The sequence below is a fragment of the Macaca thibetana genome, chromosome 6 (assembly GCF_024542745.1).
Source record: "Macaca thibetana thibetana isolate TM-01 chromosome 6, ASM2454274v1, whole genome shotgun sequence".
In the NCBI taxonomy this organism is placed as follows: Eukaryota; Metazoa; Chordata; class Mammalia; order Primates; family Cercopithecidae; genus Macaca; species Macaca thibetana.
The window spans coordinates 90,198,218-90,213,985 of NC_065583.1; the positions used below are offsets into that span (position 1 = coordinate 90,198,218).

Below are 15,768 nucleotides of genomic sequence, written 5' to 3' on the forward strand. Positions count from 1 at the left end.
CCATCTCCTGGGCTTAAGTCACCCTCTAGCCTCAGCCTCCCAAATAGCTGGGAACACAGGTGTACACCACCATGTCCAGCTAATTTTTTGATATTTTTGTAAGGACAGAGGTGTCACTCTTGCCCGAGCTGGTCTTAAACTCCTGAGCTCAAGAGATCTTCCCACCTCGGCCTCCCAAAGTGCTAGAATTATAGGTGTGAGCCACCATACCCAGCCTACTACATTTTAATAATGGTAACTTCTGCAATTCTCAGGAAATAGCTACTAGGTAGGATTTCCTCCTAGGCCACTTTTCTCTTTTCTTTTTTCCCCCTTCCCTTACCGCTTCTTCCCCTTCCCCTTCTTCCCCTTCCCCTTCCCTTTCTTCTCCTTTCAGAAGCAGTCTCCCTCTGTCACCCAGGCTAGAGTGCAGTGGGGTGTTCTGGGCTCTCTGCAACCTCCGTCTCCCAGGTTCAAGCGATTCTACTGCCTCAGCCTCCGAGTAGCTGGGATTACAGGAGTGCACCAACACACCTGGATTTTTTGTAGAGATGGGGTTTCACCATATTATGTCAGGCTAGTCTCCAACTCCTGACCTCAAGTGATCTGCATGCCTCTGCCTCCTGAAGTACTGGGATTATAGGAGTGAGCCACCACACCTGGCCTCTAGGCCATGTTCTTAAAGCTTTGTCTTGTCACCATTTATCTGCCAGGAACAAAAACAAAGAAACAAACAGAAATAAGCCAATATCAAGTAGGAGAAAAAGCAAAACAAATTAAGATTCTATTCTTCTAGGAAGGTAGGTATAGATAAGTTCCTATAGGACTCTAATGGCCAGGATACTGAATTTAGACTTTATCCTGAAGACGACATAGAGTCTTTCATACGGAGACAGACTAGAAATGTAAAATCAGTCTCTAAATTTCAGAAACAAGGCTGAGTGCCATGGCTCACACCTAGAATCCCAGCACTTTCGGAGGCCGAGGCGAGCGGATCACTTGAGGGCAGCAGTTTGAGACCAGCCTGGCCAACATGGCGAAAGTCCGTTTTTACTAAAAATACAAATAGCCAGGTGTGGTGGTGGGTGCCTGTAATCCCAGGTACCCAGGAAGCTGAAGCAAGGGAATCGCTTGAACTCAAGAGGCAGAGGTTGCATTGAGCCAAGATCACACCACTGCACTCCAGCCTGGGCAACAGAGTGAGACTCAGTCTCAGAAACAAAATCTAGGCCAGGCGTGGTAGCTCACGCCTGTAATCCCAGCACTTTGGGAGGCTGAGGTGAGTGGATCACCTGAAGTAAGGAGTTTAGGAGAAGCCTGGGCAACATGGTGAAACCACGTCTCTACTAAAATTGCAAAAATTAGCTGGGCATGGTGACATGCGCCTGTAGTCCCAGCTACTCGGGAGGCTGAGGCAGCAGCATCACTTGAACCCGGGAGGTGGAGGTTGCAGTGAGCCGAGATCGCACCACTACACTCCAGCCTGGCTACAAAGTGAGACAGGTCTCAAAAAAAATAAATAAATAAAAAATAAAAAATAAAAGAAAAAGAAACAAAAATCTATTGATAAGAGTTCATTTTAAAGATCATTCTCCACACTTAGAGCATGGAATCATGCCTGTCAGCAATTTTGGTCAGTCTCCAGATTAGTAACTGTGACTTGCCACCCTGGCTGATGGGCTGGCAGGAAGGAGTGTGTCATATCAGAGATTGCCATAGACACCCAGGGCAATATGATTTGTCACTTAAAGAGGGAGGCAGATCAAGAGCATCTCATCCTCCGGCTGCTGAGTCATCCTGCTCTGGCAGTTATTTAAACAGAAGCCTCCAGGAGACATACAATCAACACTCCACTCAGACAATGCCCAGACCTCCAGAAATCATGTGTCAAGCTTGGATTGCCTTAGACAGGTGCAATTTTAAAACAGCTTTCATCCTCTTTTCTCTCATATTGTCACACTATGGGTTCTGACTTCTGGCTCCTTTCCTCACAAGAAGCTCACCCAGCTGGAACTCTTATGGGACCTTGGCACCAGAGACCACCAATTCCTCTTTGAAGTTTTCTAACAGCATCATTGGTATTTCTGACTTGGCTTTCTTGTATTTCTCTCACGTTAACAAAACTGGTTGAGCATCTACCACGGGCTACATGCTGAGCTACAGGTAAGGTTTGGCTAAAGGATGAATAAGACCCACTCCTTGTCTTCAGGAGTTTGTCTAGCAGAAGAGTTTGTCAAGTAATCAGGAAACCCCCATACACAATGGGATAGCTCTAAGACAGATATATACAAGATGATGTTCTGGACCGTAACTGTTTGGGGAATACCACTGCCTTTGTCTAAAAGCCATCACCCTTTTTATATGCCATTTGGGAGGAAGTAGGGGGACGTGGGAGGCTTCTAAGGGCTATGAGAGGATGGACATTTTAAAAGGACTTTTCTTTTTTTTTTTTTGAGACAGAGTTTCACTCTGTCACCCAGGTTGGAGTGCAGTGGCGCGATCTCGGTTCACTGCAAGCTCCGCCTCCCGGTTTCACGCAATTCTCCTGCCTCAGCCTCCTGAGTAGTTGGGACTACAGGCGCCCGCCACCACACCTGGTTAATTTTTTGTATTTTTAGTAGAGACAGGGTTTCACCTTGTTAGCCAGGATGGTCTCGATCTCCTGACCTCGTGATCCACCCGCCTCAGCCTCCTGAAGTGCTGGGATTACAGGCGTGAGCCACCGCGCCCTGCCAAAGGGCTTTTCAAATCTAACGATGTATTTGCATTTCCACCTGTCTGCCAGCCCTTGTCCAGTTTGACCTGGGCACTCACTGCTGCTTTGGTGGTGAGTACTGTTGATGGTTCTTTTCCCTGCCCATCCTTGAGGTGCTCCCTTCAATATGTCAAATGAGGACTCCCATTACATTTGACTGTCATCCATCAGCCACAACTGTCCTGCCCAGAGGAGCTGGCCTTGGTTTTAAAGCCTACATCCTGGCTGACCTTCTTTACTGCTTTATTAAGGAACCTGACTTGCTGTTTGATATCACATGTGCTACAGGTGCTGTTGATGAAACTGCCAAAGGAGCTGAATATGACTGACATCTTTGGAAGGATGAGACTTAGCGTGCCCGTACAGTTGTGTCCAAATGCTGTCCTTATCTCCCAATGGAAAGGTATTGCAAATAAAGAGAAAGGTCAGAAGCTTATTTTAAACACTAAATATGAGCTAGGAGCTGTCCTAGACACTATGTAAAAGTTTTATTTAGTTCTCACTGTAATGTTGGCCTTATGTTATTATCCCAGTTTTTAGACTGAGGAAATTATGGCTCAGAGAGGTTAAGAGACCTATTGAAGATCACAGCTCCACAAACTTTTGTGTAGATTGAATGTGTACATGGGTCTATGTGACTTTGAATCTTGTGTTCTTTACCTTAGTGGACTATTTCACAGAAGGAAAATGAAATATTAACATGGCAATAACATTTCTGGTTCCAGTCTGATTATTGGTTTTCCAAGAGTGTTGTAGGATGTATAGCCTGAGTCTCTGAAGCTTTGTTCTGAAGCATGCTATCAATATGAACAAATTGGTATGGAAGGAAGCCACAAATTATACTAAAATCTAGTTCATCAGAGGAAAATATTGTTAAATACATTTACATTCCCAGAACTGTTCATATTGAAGAATAAAACACACAGTGGGAAAGAGACGAAGAGAAAATACGCCTGTTTTTATGACTTGTTGATATCTATGGGGTTTTTCCTTAAGCCTCACAACAATTTCCAGCATTGCCAGCAGCATTCAGTACATTCAGAACAGGATCATTTCACCCGCAGCTGAACTAGGGCCATGCCTGGGACAGACAGAGAATGGCCTTCCAGCAGACATGCCAAGGAGCAAGCCAGGGTCACTGAGTGAAGAGGAGGGCAGGCCCATTTGAAGCAACACAGTTTATGTAAGTGTGATCTAACTGCTTTCACTGGAAATGGGTCAGGTTCCAGTTGAGAGAACCAGGGGCCTGAATGACCCCAGCAAAATCACTGTGGCATTTCTTTCAATCACCTCTGAGAATATGGCCCTGTGACGACATAATGACACTTGGATTCATTTCAGTCGGCCGTGTTTCCTCCTCCTTTCTTGCTTCCCCATAGTTGATTTGCCAAATTTTTTTTGTTTGCTTAAATACGCTAAACTAAACAGGATACATTATACGACAGTCCGTGATAAATTTACCACTGGGAAAAGGGAAAAAGTATGGGATAAAGAAATAGGTCTTTTTCGCCTCTCACAGCTGTGATTCAGTTCTGACTCAAAAGGAAGTGTGCCACCTACTGAATCACGGAAACCACTTCCTGTGGCTGTTTGGTTTATTCTGGAGGAGCATCAGGCCAAGTGCTGCCCTGCCCTGACCCTGACTGGCTCTTCAGAGCCAAGGCATTCACAGCTTGAGGTGGTTTGGCCTCAGACTCTTGAGAACATTGCATATTAAATTACAAGTGTTTCGTTTCCTAGCAAGGAGTCTTTAGCAACATGAAAACGAACATGTGTTATTTGCAAACCAAGTGTATCATTACTGAACCTGAATAGCCTTACTTTTTCATAAGGTATGTATTCCGGATGACCACTCTTAAGATCCGAATGTACACTGGTTCTGTTTATCCTGAGGGGAACTTGGGCAGTCTTCAGGGTGGCGTTTCCCAGCTGAGGGACTTCAAGAGCACCCCTTACTCAGTGAAGCAGCACTCAACTTGTATTCACTCACTCAACATATTTCTAAGCATGTACTTATTGCCATGTGCTGTGCTAGGAAGGAGTAAGGATAGAGTGGCGAACAAGACCCCACAGCTCCTGACCTCATGGCTCATGTGTTCCACATCATAAGGGAATTACGCTCTGTCTCTCGGGGCAGGGACCTTCCTCTGTTCACCATGCAACCCCAGCATCTAGCACCTGGCCTTGCATAAAGCACCTCTAAATCAAGTTTGTCCAACCCAAGGCCCACGGGCCACATGTGGCCCAGGATGGCTTTGAATGCAGCCAAACACAAATTTGTACACTTTCTTAAAACATTATAAGATTTGTGTGTATGTGTTTTAGTCCATCAGCTATTGTTAGTGTTAGTGTATTTTATGTGTGGCCCAAGACAATTCTTCTATGTGGCCCAGGGAAGCCAAAAGATTGAAGACTCCTGCTCTAAATACTTGTTTGTTGAATAGATACAGGAAAAGAAAGAAGGAGGGAAGGAAGAAAGGATGGAGGAAGGAAAGAAAGAAGGGTGAGAAGAAGGGAGAAAGGAAGGGAAGAAAGAAGCAGAAAAAGGAAGAGAAAGAAATTATGGACAGCACGGTGGCTCACGCCTGTAATCCTAGCACTTTGGGAGGCCAAAGCAGGCTGATCACCTGAGGTCAGGAGTTCATAGGCCAGCCTGGCCAACATGGTGAAACCCCATCTCTACTAAAAATACAAAAATCAGCTGGGCATGGTGGTACACGCCTGTAATTCTAGCTACCTGGGAGGCTGAGGCAGGAGAATTGCTGGAACCCAAGAGGCGGAGGCTGCAGTGAGTTGAGATCGTGCCACTGCACTCCAGTCTGGTCATCAGAGTGAGACTCTGTCTCAAAAAAGAAAAGAAAAGAAAAGAATAAACTAAGGACGTTACCATTAATTTTTTGTTGTATTTGCAAGCAAAGACAAAAGCACCAAGGTACTTGTTTCCTTCTGTAATTAGATTTTCCAATAGACTAAAAGTTTCTGCTCTTAGGTGGGTCTGGAGACTCTGCAGTACCTCAGGACCTCAGAACACATGTGGTCTCTTGGTTGCTTTCTTTTTGTTGTTGTTGTTTATTTTTATTTTTTACTTTTAAAACAATTTTTTTGTAGATGAATATGCTTACATATGTTTGGGTTTTTGTTTTGTTTTGTTTTGTTTTGTTTTTTTTGAGACAGGGTCTTGCTCTGTTGCCCAGGCTGGAGAGTGGTGGTTTGATCACAGCTCACTGCAGCCTCGACCTCCCAAGGTAGGGACTACAGGTGTGGCACTGGGGCACACCACCACACCCAGCTAATTTTCAATTTTTTTTTTGTAGATAAGAGTCTCACTCTGTTGGCCAGACTGGTCTTTGAAATCCTAGGCTTGAGCAATTCTCCTGCCTTGGTCTCTTAATGCGTTAGGATTACAGGCGTGAACACCGCACCCTGCCAGCATGTGGTCTCTTAACCAGAGGAGGCCTCTTCTGAACTAGGTAGAGGTCCTGAGAATCGATTCTGAGAGTAAAAGGCTCTTTGTTCTCCTCAGAATAGATCAGAATCCCTAATGATAGAGCATCTATTATTCCTCTAGTGGTCCATGCCCAAAAGATTCATCCAAGAATGGCTGAAGAGCTGTGTAATGTTGAGCAAGTAATCTAATCACCCCACAGAAGAGTTGTGACTTGAATTATCCCAGAGTTGGCCCACCTGTTTTCATAAAGATCAGTGTAACTTGTAAGTTTCCCCAGTTCTCCTCGCCTATCATCATTTGACCAACAAAAAACAGAAAACTAGGCTAGTTACGGTGGCCCATGCATATAATCCCAGCTCTTTGAGAGGTCAAGGTGGGCGGATTGCTTGAGTCCAGGAATTTGAGACCAGCCTGGGCAACAAAGGGAGACTCTGCCTATATCCCAGCTATGCAGGAGGCTGAGGCAGGAGAATTGCTTGAACCTGGCAGGGCGCAGGTTGCAGCAAGCTGAGATCACGCCACTGCACTCCAGCCTAGGTGAGACTCTGTCTCAAAAAAAAAAAAAAAAGAAAGAAAGAAAGAAAGAGAAGAAATCCCAATCTCTTCTTTTATGTAGATTCCTCCTCACTTGAATAATACTTTTCTTCCCCAGTATCCTCCATATTATCCCAGAGTCAGCCCCTCTGTTTTTGTAAAGATCTGTGTAACCTCCTCTAAGTTTCCCAGTTCTCCTTACCTATCGTATCATTTGGCCCAACAAAGGGCAGGCAGCTAGATTCTAATTGATATTTTGAGGCCGGGAGTGGTGGCTCATGCCTGTAATCACAGCACTTTGGGAGGCTGAGGCGGGCAGATCACTGGAGGTCGGGAGTTCAAGACCAGCCTGGCCAACATGGTGAAACCTCATCTCTACCAAAAATACAAAAAATACAAAAAATTAGCCAGGCGTGTTGTCATGTACCTGTAATTCCAGCTACTTGGGAGGCTGGGGCAGGAGAATTGCCTAAACCTGGGAGGCGGAGGTTGCAGTGAGCTGAGATCATGCAATTGCACTCCAGCCTGGGTGACAGAGCAAAACTCCATCTCAAAAACAAACAAACAAAAAACCCCTGATATTTTCAAAATTGAGGCAGTTATAACAGCTGTTTAGCCAAGAAATATGATAGCAATAATAGCAAGAAAATAAATTGGTTCACAAATGAGTCTCAGAAGTCCAGTGATTTTTATTTTATTTCTATTATTTGAACTTTTATTTTAGAATCAGGGGATACACGTGCACGTTTGTTACCCGGATATACTGCATGATGCTGAGGTTTGGAGTATACATGAATCAAATCTGTTATTCAGGTAGTCAGTATAGTACCCAACAGATAGTTTTTTTCAACCCTTACCTCACTCCCTTCCCCACTCTTGTATTCCCCAGTGTCTACTGTTCCCATTTCTATGACTGTGCCAACAATAATATTTTTTCTTTTTTCTTTAGAGATGAGGGTCTCACTATGTTGCCCAGGTTGGTCTCAAACTTCTGACCTCAAGTGATCCTCGCACCTTAGCCTCCCAAAGTACTAGGATTACAGACGTGATCCATTGCGCCTGGCCCATGCCAACAATAGTTTAAACCCTTATCTGCATATTCAAGTTTGCTACTGGTTTTGTTTTGCTCATTAATGTATCCCAAGCATCTAAACATGGCATATAGTACCGGCATGTAATAGGTGCTTAATAAATATTTATTGAATAAATAAATTAGTTTGAGACTTAACGTTTCAAATAAAACAGAATACCATTCAATTAATTCTCTTCTACTTTCTTTTAAGAGAGACAAATAGTCACACATACATAGGCAGGAGAGGATGCAATTTCCTGTGTTTACGTTTTTATGATGTTACTTTAGTTCAAATGTCACAGAAAATTATATTGAACTCTTGACCAATCTATCTAGTTTTTCCATTGGAGTATTGACCCAAATAAGAAATAGCATCAAGGAAAAATTATTTTTTGGCAGAAAAATATTGTCTCTAAATTCTTGTGTGTTTTGTTTTGATTTTTTCCTTAGTGACTGGAGGCCAGTTTCAATCCACTGAAGCGCAGATTCCAAATTTTCAATCTGGTTTTCTTGAGTAGTGACTGAGTGCCAAAAATGAAGCAATGACACAACATTGCCACCAAGACACTCCCCAGCACGCACACACACACCAGAGTCCACCACCAAGACACTCCCCAGCACACACACACACACCAGAGTCCACCACCAAGACACTCCCCAACATGCACACACACGCCAGAGTCCACCACCAAGACACTCCCCAACATGCACACACACGCCAGAGTCCACCACCAAGACACTCCCCAACATGCACACACACGCCAGAGTCCACCACCAAGACACTCCCCAGCACACACACACCAGTGTCCACCACCAAGACACTCCCCAGCACACACACACACGCCAGAGTCCACCACCAAGACACTCCCCAACATACACGCACACGCCAGAGTCCACCACCAAGACACTCCCCAGCACACACACACACGCCAGAGTCCACCACTAAGACACTCCCCAACACACACACACACACACACACGCCAGAGTCCACCACCAAGACACTCCCCAACATACACACACACGCCAGAGTCCACCACTAAGACACTCCCCAGCACACACACACACGCCAGAGTCCACCACCAAGACACTCCCCAACATACACACACACACACGCCAGAGTCCACCACCAAGACACTCCCCAACATACACACACACACCAGAGTCCACCACCAAGACACTCCCCAACATACACACACACACCAGAGTCCAGGCCATATTTGGGTGGCTTGCAAGCTTCTTCCTCCCTAGTATTTACTCTCAAAATAATGGCTTTTTTTTTTTCCAAACAAATTTCTTGCTTATATCTTTAACCAATTCTCATAAAATTTTTGTCTAATACACTGGTTAGTGTATTCCAGACCCTAAAAGATAACATAATGAAACTATCTATGACTAAAAGGTAATCGTATCTTCTAGTTATCCTTTTTTTCCTTCCTTTTAAACTTTAATTTTGATACATTTGGGAGTGAAATGTATGACAATAAATGACAATAAATGCAAAGTAATTATTGAAGAAACAATAATTTTGTATTAGCTTACTGGAAAAAAAAAAAGATAACCAAATATTTTTTGGCAGCCCCAAACAAGTCACATGTGTAACGCAGTGGGAGAGCAGTGCCCTGAAGGAAAAGGTGGCCAGCTGGACTGCCAAGAGAACAGACGTCCGCTGCAAGTAATATGAGCCGTAAGTCTGGACGAGGCCCATGTCTGCTATGAGGCTTGGGGCAATTCACTTAATCAGAGCCTTAATCAGCTACGGACTAACAATATCCATACCTGCTACTTATTTTGTAAATCTCCTTTCTAAAGTTAACTCTATTCGTTGTTCCATAATCCCATAAATTCTAGACCCTTTTCCTGTTACAGCCAAGTTGTCTATCATTGACAGAGATACTCACCTGGTGGTTTTGGCTTCTCTAATCCTCCTGGTGAGAACACCTCCAAGAGAGCTTTCAATGGCATTTAAGGTCACTTGTGCTCTTGGGCCTAGAAACTGCCTTGATAGTGGTTTTAGCCCACATGAGGTAAGTCTTTATTGTATGCCCAACCTCTTTATGCATTACTTCATTTAATTGTATACTAATCCTTTGTCATAGGTTATCAGAGTGTTTGACTATGAGTTACAGGAAGGAAAAAACAACAAACTCCAATTGACTAAAACAATGGGGCATTTTTTGGCTCACATAACTGAGAGTCTAGAGAGAAGGCATCTTCAGGTTTGGCTGATGAATCCTGTATGTCTGCCTTGTCTCCAGGTCCCCAGGTTCTGCCTCCATCCTGACGTCCAGTGTTGGATTCCTCTTCACATCAACTCCTCTCTGCAGGTTGGGCCATCAAGACCCTACCTCCTTATTTATGTTGAGCAAAGGAGAGAGAATGCCTCTACAGACAACGAAAAAAGTGAAAAAAAAATCCTTCTCCTCCTTATAACTTTAGTTAGCTTAACTTTAGTCAGTTTAACTTTAGTCAGTTGCTTAGCTACTAAACAGTAGCTATTAGGAGGTGGGAAGGAATACTATTGTGTAATCAACTAAGGCTCATACAGAAGATTAGGGTTATCTGGAATGATTTGAATTCATTAGAATTTACTCTCAGAGCTGTGGCAATTCCTTGAACCACATTGATTGCTATAAGGTAGAAGAGGAATAGATTGAATTTTGGGGAGTCAACTACAATGTGTACTACAGGTAAATACTATGAATTTCCAATTCACAGATGAGAAAATTGAGGCATGTGCTGGGAGGGAGGTTATGTAATTTGCCCAATATCACAATTGAACCTAGGCAAAAGCCTATCTCCAGGTCTAACAATTCAGTGACCTCCTGTGTACATTTCTGTCTCTCCGTTTTTTAGGGTCGGGGTCTCACTGGGCCACCCAGGCTGGATTGCAGTGGCTTGATCATGGAGATCGTGGCTTTCTGTAGCCTTGAACTTCTGGGCTCAAGTGATCCTCTTGCCTCAGTTTCCCGAGTGGCTGGGACTACAGGCTTGACAACACACCCGGCTATCCTGTGTACATTTCTTGAGAGCTTATGATATATAAGAGAAACTCTAAAATAAGGGGAGGGTATGCTAAGGGGAAGACCAAATCACTATCGAGGTGGATTCAATCCTACCTCTTTTATTTCCTAGTTGTGTGACTCTTTTGAAAGGGGAATAATAGGCCAGGCACGGTGGCTCCTGCCTGTAATCCCAGCACTTTGGGAGGCCCAGGCGGGCAGATCACATGAGGTTAGAAGTTCAAGACCAGCCTAGCCAACATGGCGAAACGCCATCTCCTCTAAAAATACAAAGCTTAGCCGGGAATGGTGGCGTGTGCCTATAGTCCCAGCTACTCAGGAGACTGAGGCAGGAGAATCGCTTGAACCTGGGAGGCAGAGGTTGCAGCGAGCCGAGATTGCGCCACTGCACTTCAGCCTGGGTGACAGTGAGACTCCATCTCAAAAAAAAGAAAAAGAAAAGAAAAGAAAATGGGAATAATAAAACGTACTTACTGGAGCAGTAGCAGATATTAAAATTTAGACCAGGCAGAAGAATGTTTTTCAAAATGACATGACCTGGTAACGTGATAAAAATGCAAATTCCTGTTACCACGCCAGACCCATTGAATCAGAAACTCTGGGAATGGGATCCAGGACTAAGTACTTTAACAAGTACTTAGGTGATTAATCCCCAGGTGATTCTGATGATTGTTAAAGTTTGAGAACCACTGGTCTAACACATTGCCTGGTACATAAGCTTTTATTTTGTTGTTGTTGTTTTTCCAAGGACAATGTGTATGTTGACTTCTGTTTCCAGGAGTTCAAGACTTGGAGAACTAGAGAAAGGAAGACAAAAATTCTTTAAAGCAGAATGATACTGATTGATAAATACCTGAATATAATACAGGTTACATGTGCTTTGAATATTTATGAAAGGTTGAATTTATTTCCACCAGGGTGACTCTCAGAAGCTTTTATAGATTAGAGAAGAAATGGAAAGGGGAAAACATAGTTATGAACTATAAAGCAGAGCAGACAAGTTTTCAATGGTTACTGCCAATGTGTATATAGAAAGTTAGCTTGGCCAGGCAAGGTGGCTAATTCTTGTAATCCCAGCACTTTGGGAGGCCGAGGCGGGCAGATTACCTGAGGTCAGGAGTTTGAGACCAGCCTGACCAACATGGTGAAACCTTATCTCTACTAAAAATACACAGTTAGCCGAGCATGGTAGAGCATGCCTGTAATTCCAGCGACTCAGGAGGCTGAGGCAGGAGAATCGCTTGAACTTGGGAGACAGAGGCTGCAGTGAGCTGACATCGTGCCATTGCACTCCAGCCTGGGCAACAAGAGCGAACTCCGTCTCCAGAAAAAAAAAAAAATGTAAGTTACCTTAAAATATATCAATACAAACAAATAAATTCAAATAAATTGATATTTCATATTGTACAGGAACAAAACCCATCAGAAGATGTCAGAAGATAAGGATTTTTGTCCTGATGCTACACTTACCAGCTGCCCCTCAGTGTTCTACTTCTTAAAAAAAAAGAGATTGGTCCTGATCCCTGGTTCTTAACCAGGGGAAAATAAAGTGGGGCCAGGGCATGTGCAGACTTAAAAATTACACAGGGGAATATAGGCATGACCTGTTTAAGAAATACTGGACTAAATGGTCTCTGTGATTGTAGATTAAAGAATAATCAAGTGTTGGCCAGGCGTGGTGGCTCACACCTGTAATTCCAGCACTTTGGGAGTCCAAGGTTTGTGGATCACACGAGGTTAGGAGTTCGAGACCAGCCTCGCCAACCTGGCAAAACCCCCTCTCTACTAAAAATACAGAAAACTAGCCAGGTGTGGTGGTGCATGTCTGTAGTCCCAGCTACTACTCAGGAGGCTGAAGCATGAGAATTGCTTGAACCTGGGAGGTGGAGGTTGCAGTGAGCCAAAATCATACCATTGCACTCCAGCCTGGGTGACAGAGTGAAACTCTGTCTCAAAAGAAGAAAAAAATAGTAATCAAATGTAAAGTTAACACATAAAGGAGGCATGTACATATTATTAAAATCTATATGACTATCTCTGCTTTTTTATTTTTTGTTCAATATCTGTATCTGAACACCTAATTAATGAAAGGAAAACATTTATAATATGTAGCAACTAAAATGTCACCTTCTCTGTGGGGATCACAAAGTCTTTGGCAATCACTTCCATACCAGACAAGTGAGTATTGTCCTTCTCTTTTTCCAGATGGATAAACAGAGGCAACCCGAGGATAAAGCCCTTGTTCAGTGTCACACATTTCAGTCACTAAATAAGACAGAATGGATGCCAGTATTCTCATCCCCTTACAAATAAAGAGCCTTCAAGCTCTTGCAGTCAACAAGAACTTTTGGAATGATTTCACTGCCTAAAAAGGCAGATACATAGATGACATCCACAAATAGGAAGAAAATCAACCTGAACCTGAGTGTGTGGCCTCACTGACTCTAAGTAGTAGAGACAGAAGAAAAGTAAAGTTTTAGCAAAGAAGGTTCTGAAAGAAAATAAGTATAGCTAGTTATTAAGCGCTGTTCTTACACAGTAAAACAAGGGCAAAATTACTCTTCTTTAAGTACTAATTCTTATCTCTTGATTAAGTCACCTACTCATTCATTTAATAAATACATACTGATTGCCTTCTATGTGTTGAGCACTCATCTCTGTATTGGAAATATAATATTGACCAAAGTTGACAATAGTAATAACAATAATAGCTAATATAGCAGGTACTAATGACTGTTTGTTGAGTAAAATGTCAAAATTCAGTGTGAACAGCATTCTGTTTGGGGCTGTATCCGTTGACTGTAACACAGCTAATCTATCTGAAATTTTCCGCTTTGGGCCTCTCTGACAGAAGAAGCTGTGTTGGGCCTGCCTCTAGTTGGCGATGCATCCACCAATGAGAATGAATTTATGGTGGTTCTTCCTGTAAAGGCAGCTGGAACTGACAGCATTGTGATTTTCTTTTACTGTTAGTTTTAAATTACTAGAACCAACTCCATTACTAGAACCAACTTTACTTCTTTGTTTCCTACTTACCAAAATAATAAAAACAACATGTAAAATAAAAGAAATGCCATCTTAATATTGTTTTGATGACAAAACAGTGTTCCTTTCAGTTGTGCTTCAAATGGAATAAGACGCAAACAGGCTTGGTATAGTGGCTCAGCCCTGTAATCCTAGCCCTTTGGGAGGCCGAAGTGGAAGGATTGCTTGAGGCCATGAGTTTGAGACCAGCCTGTGCAACATAGCAAAACTATGTCTCTACAAAAAATAAAAAAATAGCTGAGTGTAGTGGTGTGTGCTTGTGGTCCCAGCTACTTTTGAGGCTGAGGAGGGAGAATCTCATGAGCCCAGAAGGTCGAAGTTGCAATGAGCCATGATCGTGCCATTGCCCTCCAGCTTGGACAACAGAGCAAGATTCTATGTCAAAAAATAAATAAATAAAAGACACCAATATATCTGAGATTAGCTTTCGGTAGTAAATTTGTTCCATATATGATTTTTAAGGTTAAATGCTTTGGAAGCTTTAAAAAACATTTCAGCCTTTTAAAATGCCAGCATACACTGATGATGCTCTCAGATATTAGGAAATCTTTTGAGCAGAAAATGGAAGTGGGGGTGTTGAGGCAGGGAGGAGAGTGATGCAATATTCCTTAGTGTTGTCCTGTGATTTCACAATTTGTTTTTCAATCTGTTTGGACTTTCAAAAGGGAAGACTCTCATATGTCAACGAGCATATGAACTGAAGCTTAAAACACTGGAAACAGCAACTGTAGAGGTTCAAGTATATGTACATTTATGTATTCATATTCCTTGATGGGAATGCTGGCTGGTGTGAATGTTCAGTCTCCTGAGAAATGTAAATCTTTTCTCTGACAGATTTACTAGCTTGCTGTATCTGAGCACATGAACAAAAACAATGCCTAATAAGAAAACTTTCTGTCTCCTTCAAAGTCAAACTTGGAAGAAATGAAGGGAAAATGACTTTTCTTTGCTTGACAGTGTTCAACATTATTGCAGTCAGTGTGCTCATGAAGATTGCAAACTTTTTTTTTTTTTTTGAGACAGAGCAGCTAGGACTACAGGTGCGTACCACCACACCCAGCTAATTTTTGTATTTTTAGTAGAGATGGGGTTTTAACCATGTTGGCCAAGCTAGTCTCAAACTCCTGACCTCAAATGATCCATCGGGCAGCTCTTTTTTTTTTTTTTTTTTTTTTTGAGACAAAGTCTCACTCTGTCACCCAGGCTGGAATGCAGTGGCATGATCTCGGCTCACTGCAACCTCTGCCTCCTGGGTTCAAGCAATTCTCATGCCTTAGCCTCCCAAATAGCTGGGACTACAGGTGTGTGCCATCACTCCCAGCTAATTTTTGTATTTTTAGTAGAGACGGGGTTTCGTCATGTTGTCCAGGCTGGTCTCAAACTCCTGACCTCAAGTGATCCGCCTGCCTCAGCCTCCCAAAGTGCTGGGATTACAGGCGTGAGCCACCACACCTGGCCATCTGGCAGTTCTTTATAGCAGTATGAAAATGGACTAATACAGCCCATCTCTCCCAAAATAAAAAAAGTAGACAGGTGTGGTAGCACACACCTGTATTTCCAGCTGCTCAGGAGGCTGAGGTGGGGGGATAGCTTGATCCAGGGAAGCAGAAGTTGCAGTGAGCTGAGATTGGGCCACTGCAATGAGCTGAGATTGGACCACTGCACTCCAACCTGGGTAACAGAACAACAACCCATCTTAAAAAAAAAAAAAAAAAAAAAAATTAACTGGGGATTAGATTGAAAAGATATAAAAATAAAGCTATTAATCTCTTACAGTCCCAGATATAAAGTATATGCTCTCATGTTATGAAAAGATCAATATAATTATGAATAAGATAAAAGATTATTGTTCTTTTATGTTCCCACTCTGAGCACCTATGATGAGCATCTATGAGAATCTCTGCTGGTACTTACC

The 15,768-nt window shown here is 42.9% G+C and overlaps 1 long non-coding RNA gene across 8 annotated transcripts; it reads left to right on the forward strand.

Annotated features, from left to right (window-relative positions):
• The first annotated feature begins 1,741 nt into the window (after window positions 1-1,741).
• On the forward strand, window positions 1,742-13,856 carry LOC126956435 (uncharacterized). Of its 8 annotated transcripts, none has more exons than XR_007726339.1 (4): window positions 1,742-2,142; window positions 3,023-3,917; window positions 9,365-12,149; window positions 13,014-13,856. It is a non-coding gene; the product is annotated as an uncharacterized LOC126956435 (long non-coding RNA). The 8 variants fall into 8 exon arrangements; XR_007726343.1 differs by having other exon boundaries at window positions 9,365-10,112; window positions 11,984-13,856; XR_007726346.1 differs by having other exon boundaries at window positions 9,365-9,472; window positions 10,044-13,856.
• The last annotated feature ends 1,912 nt before the right edge of the window (window positions 13,857-15,768 follow it).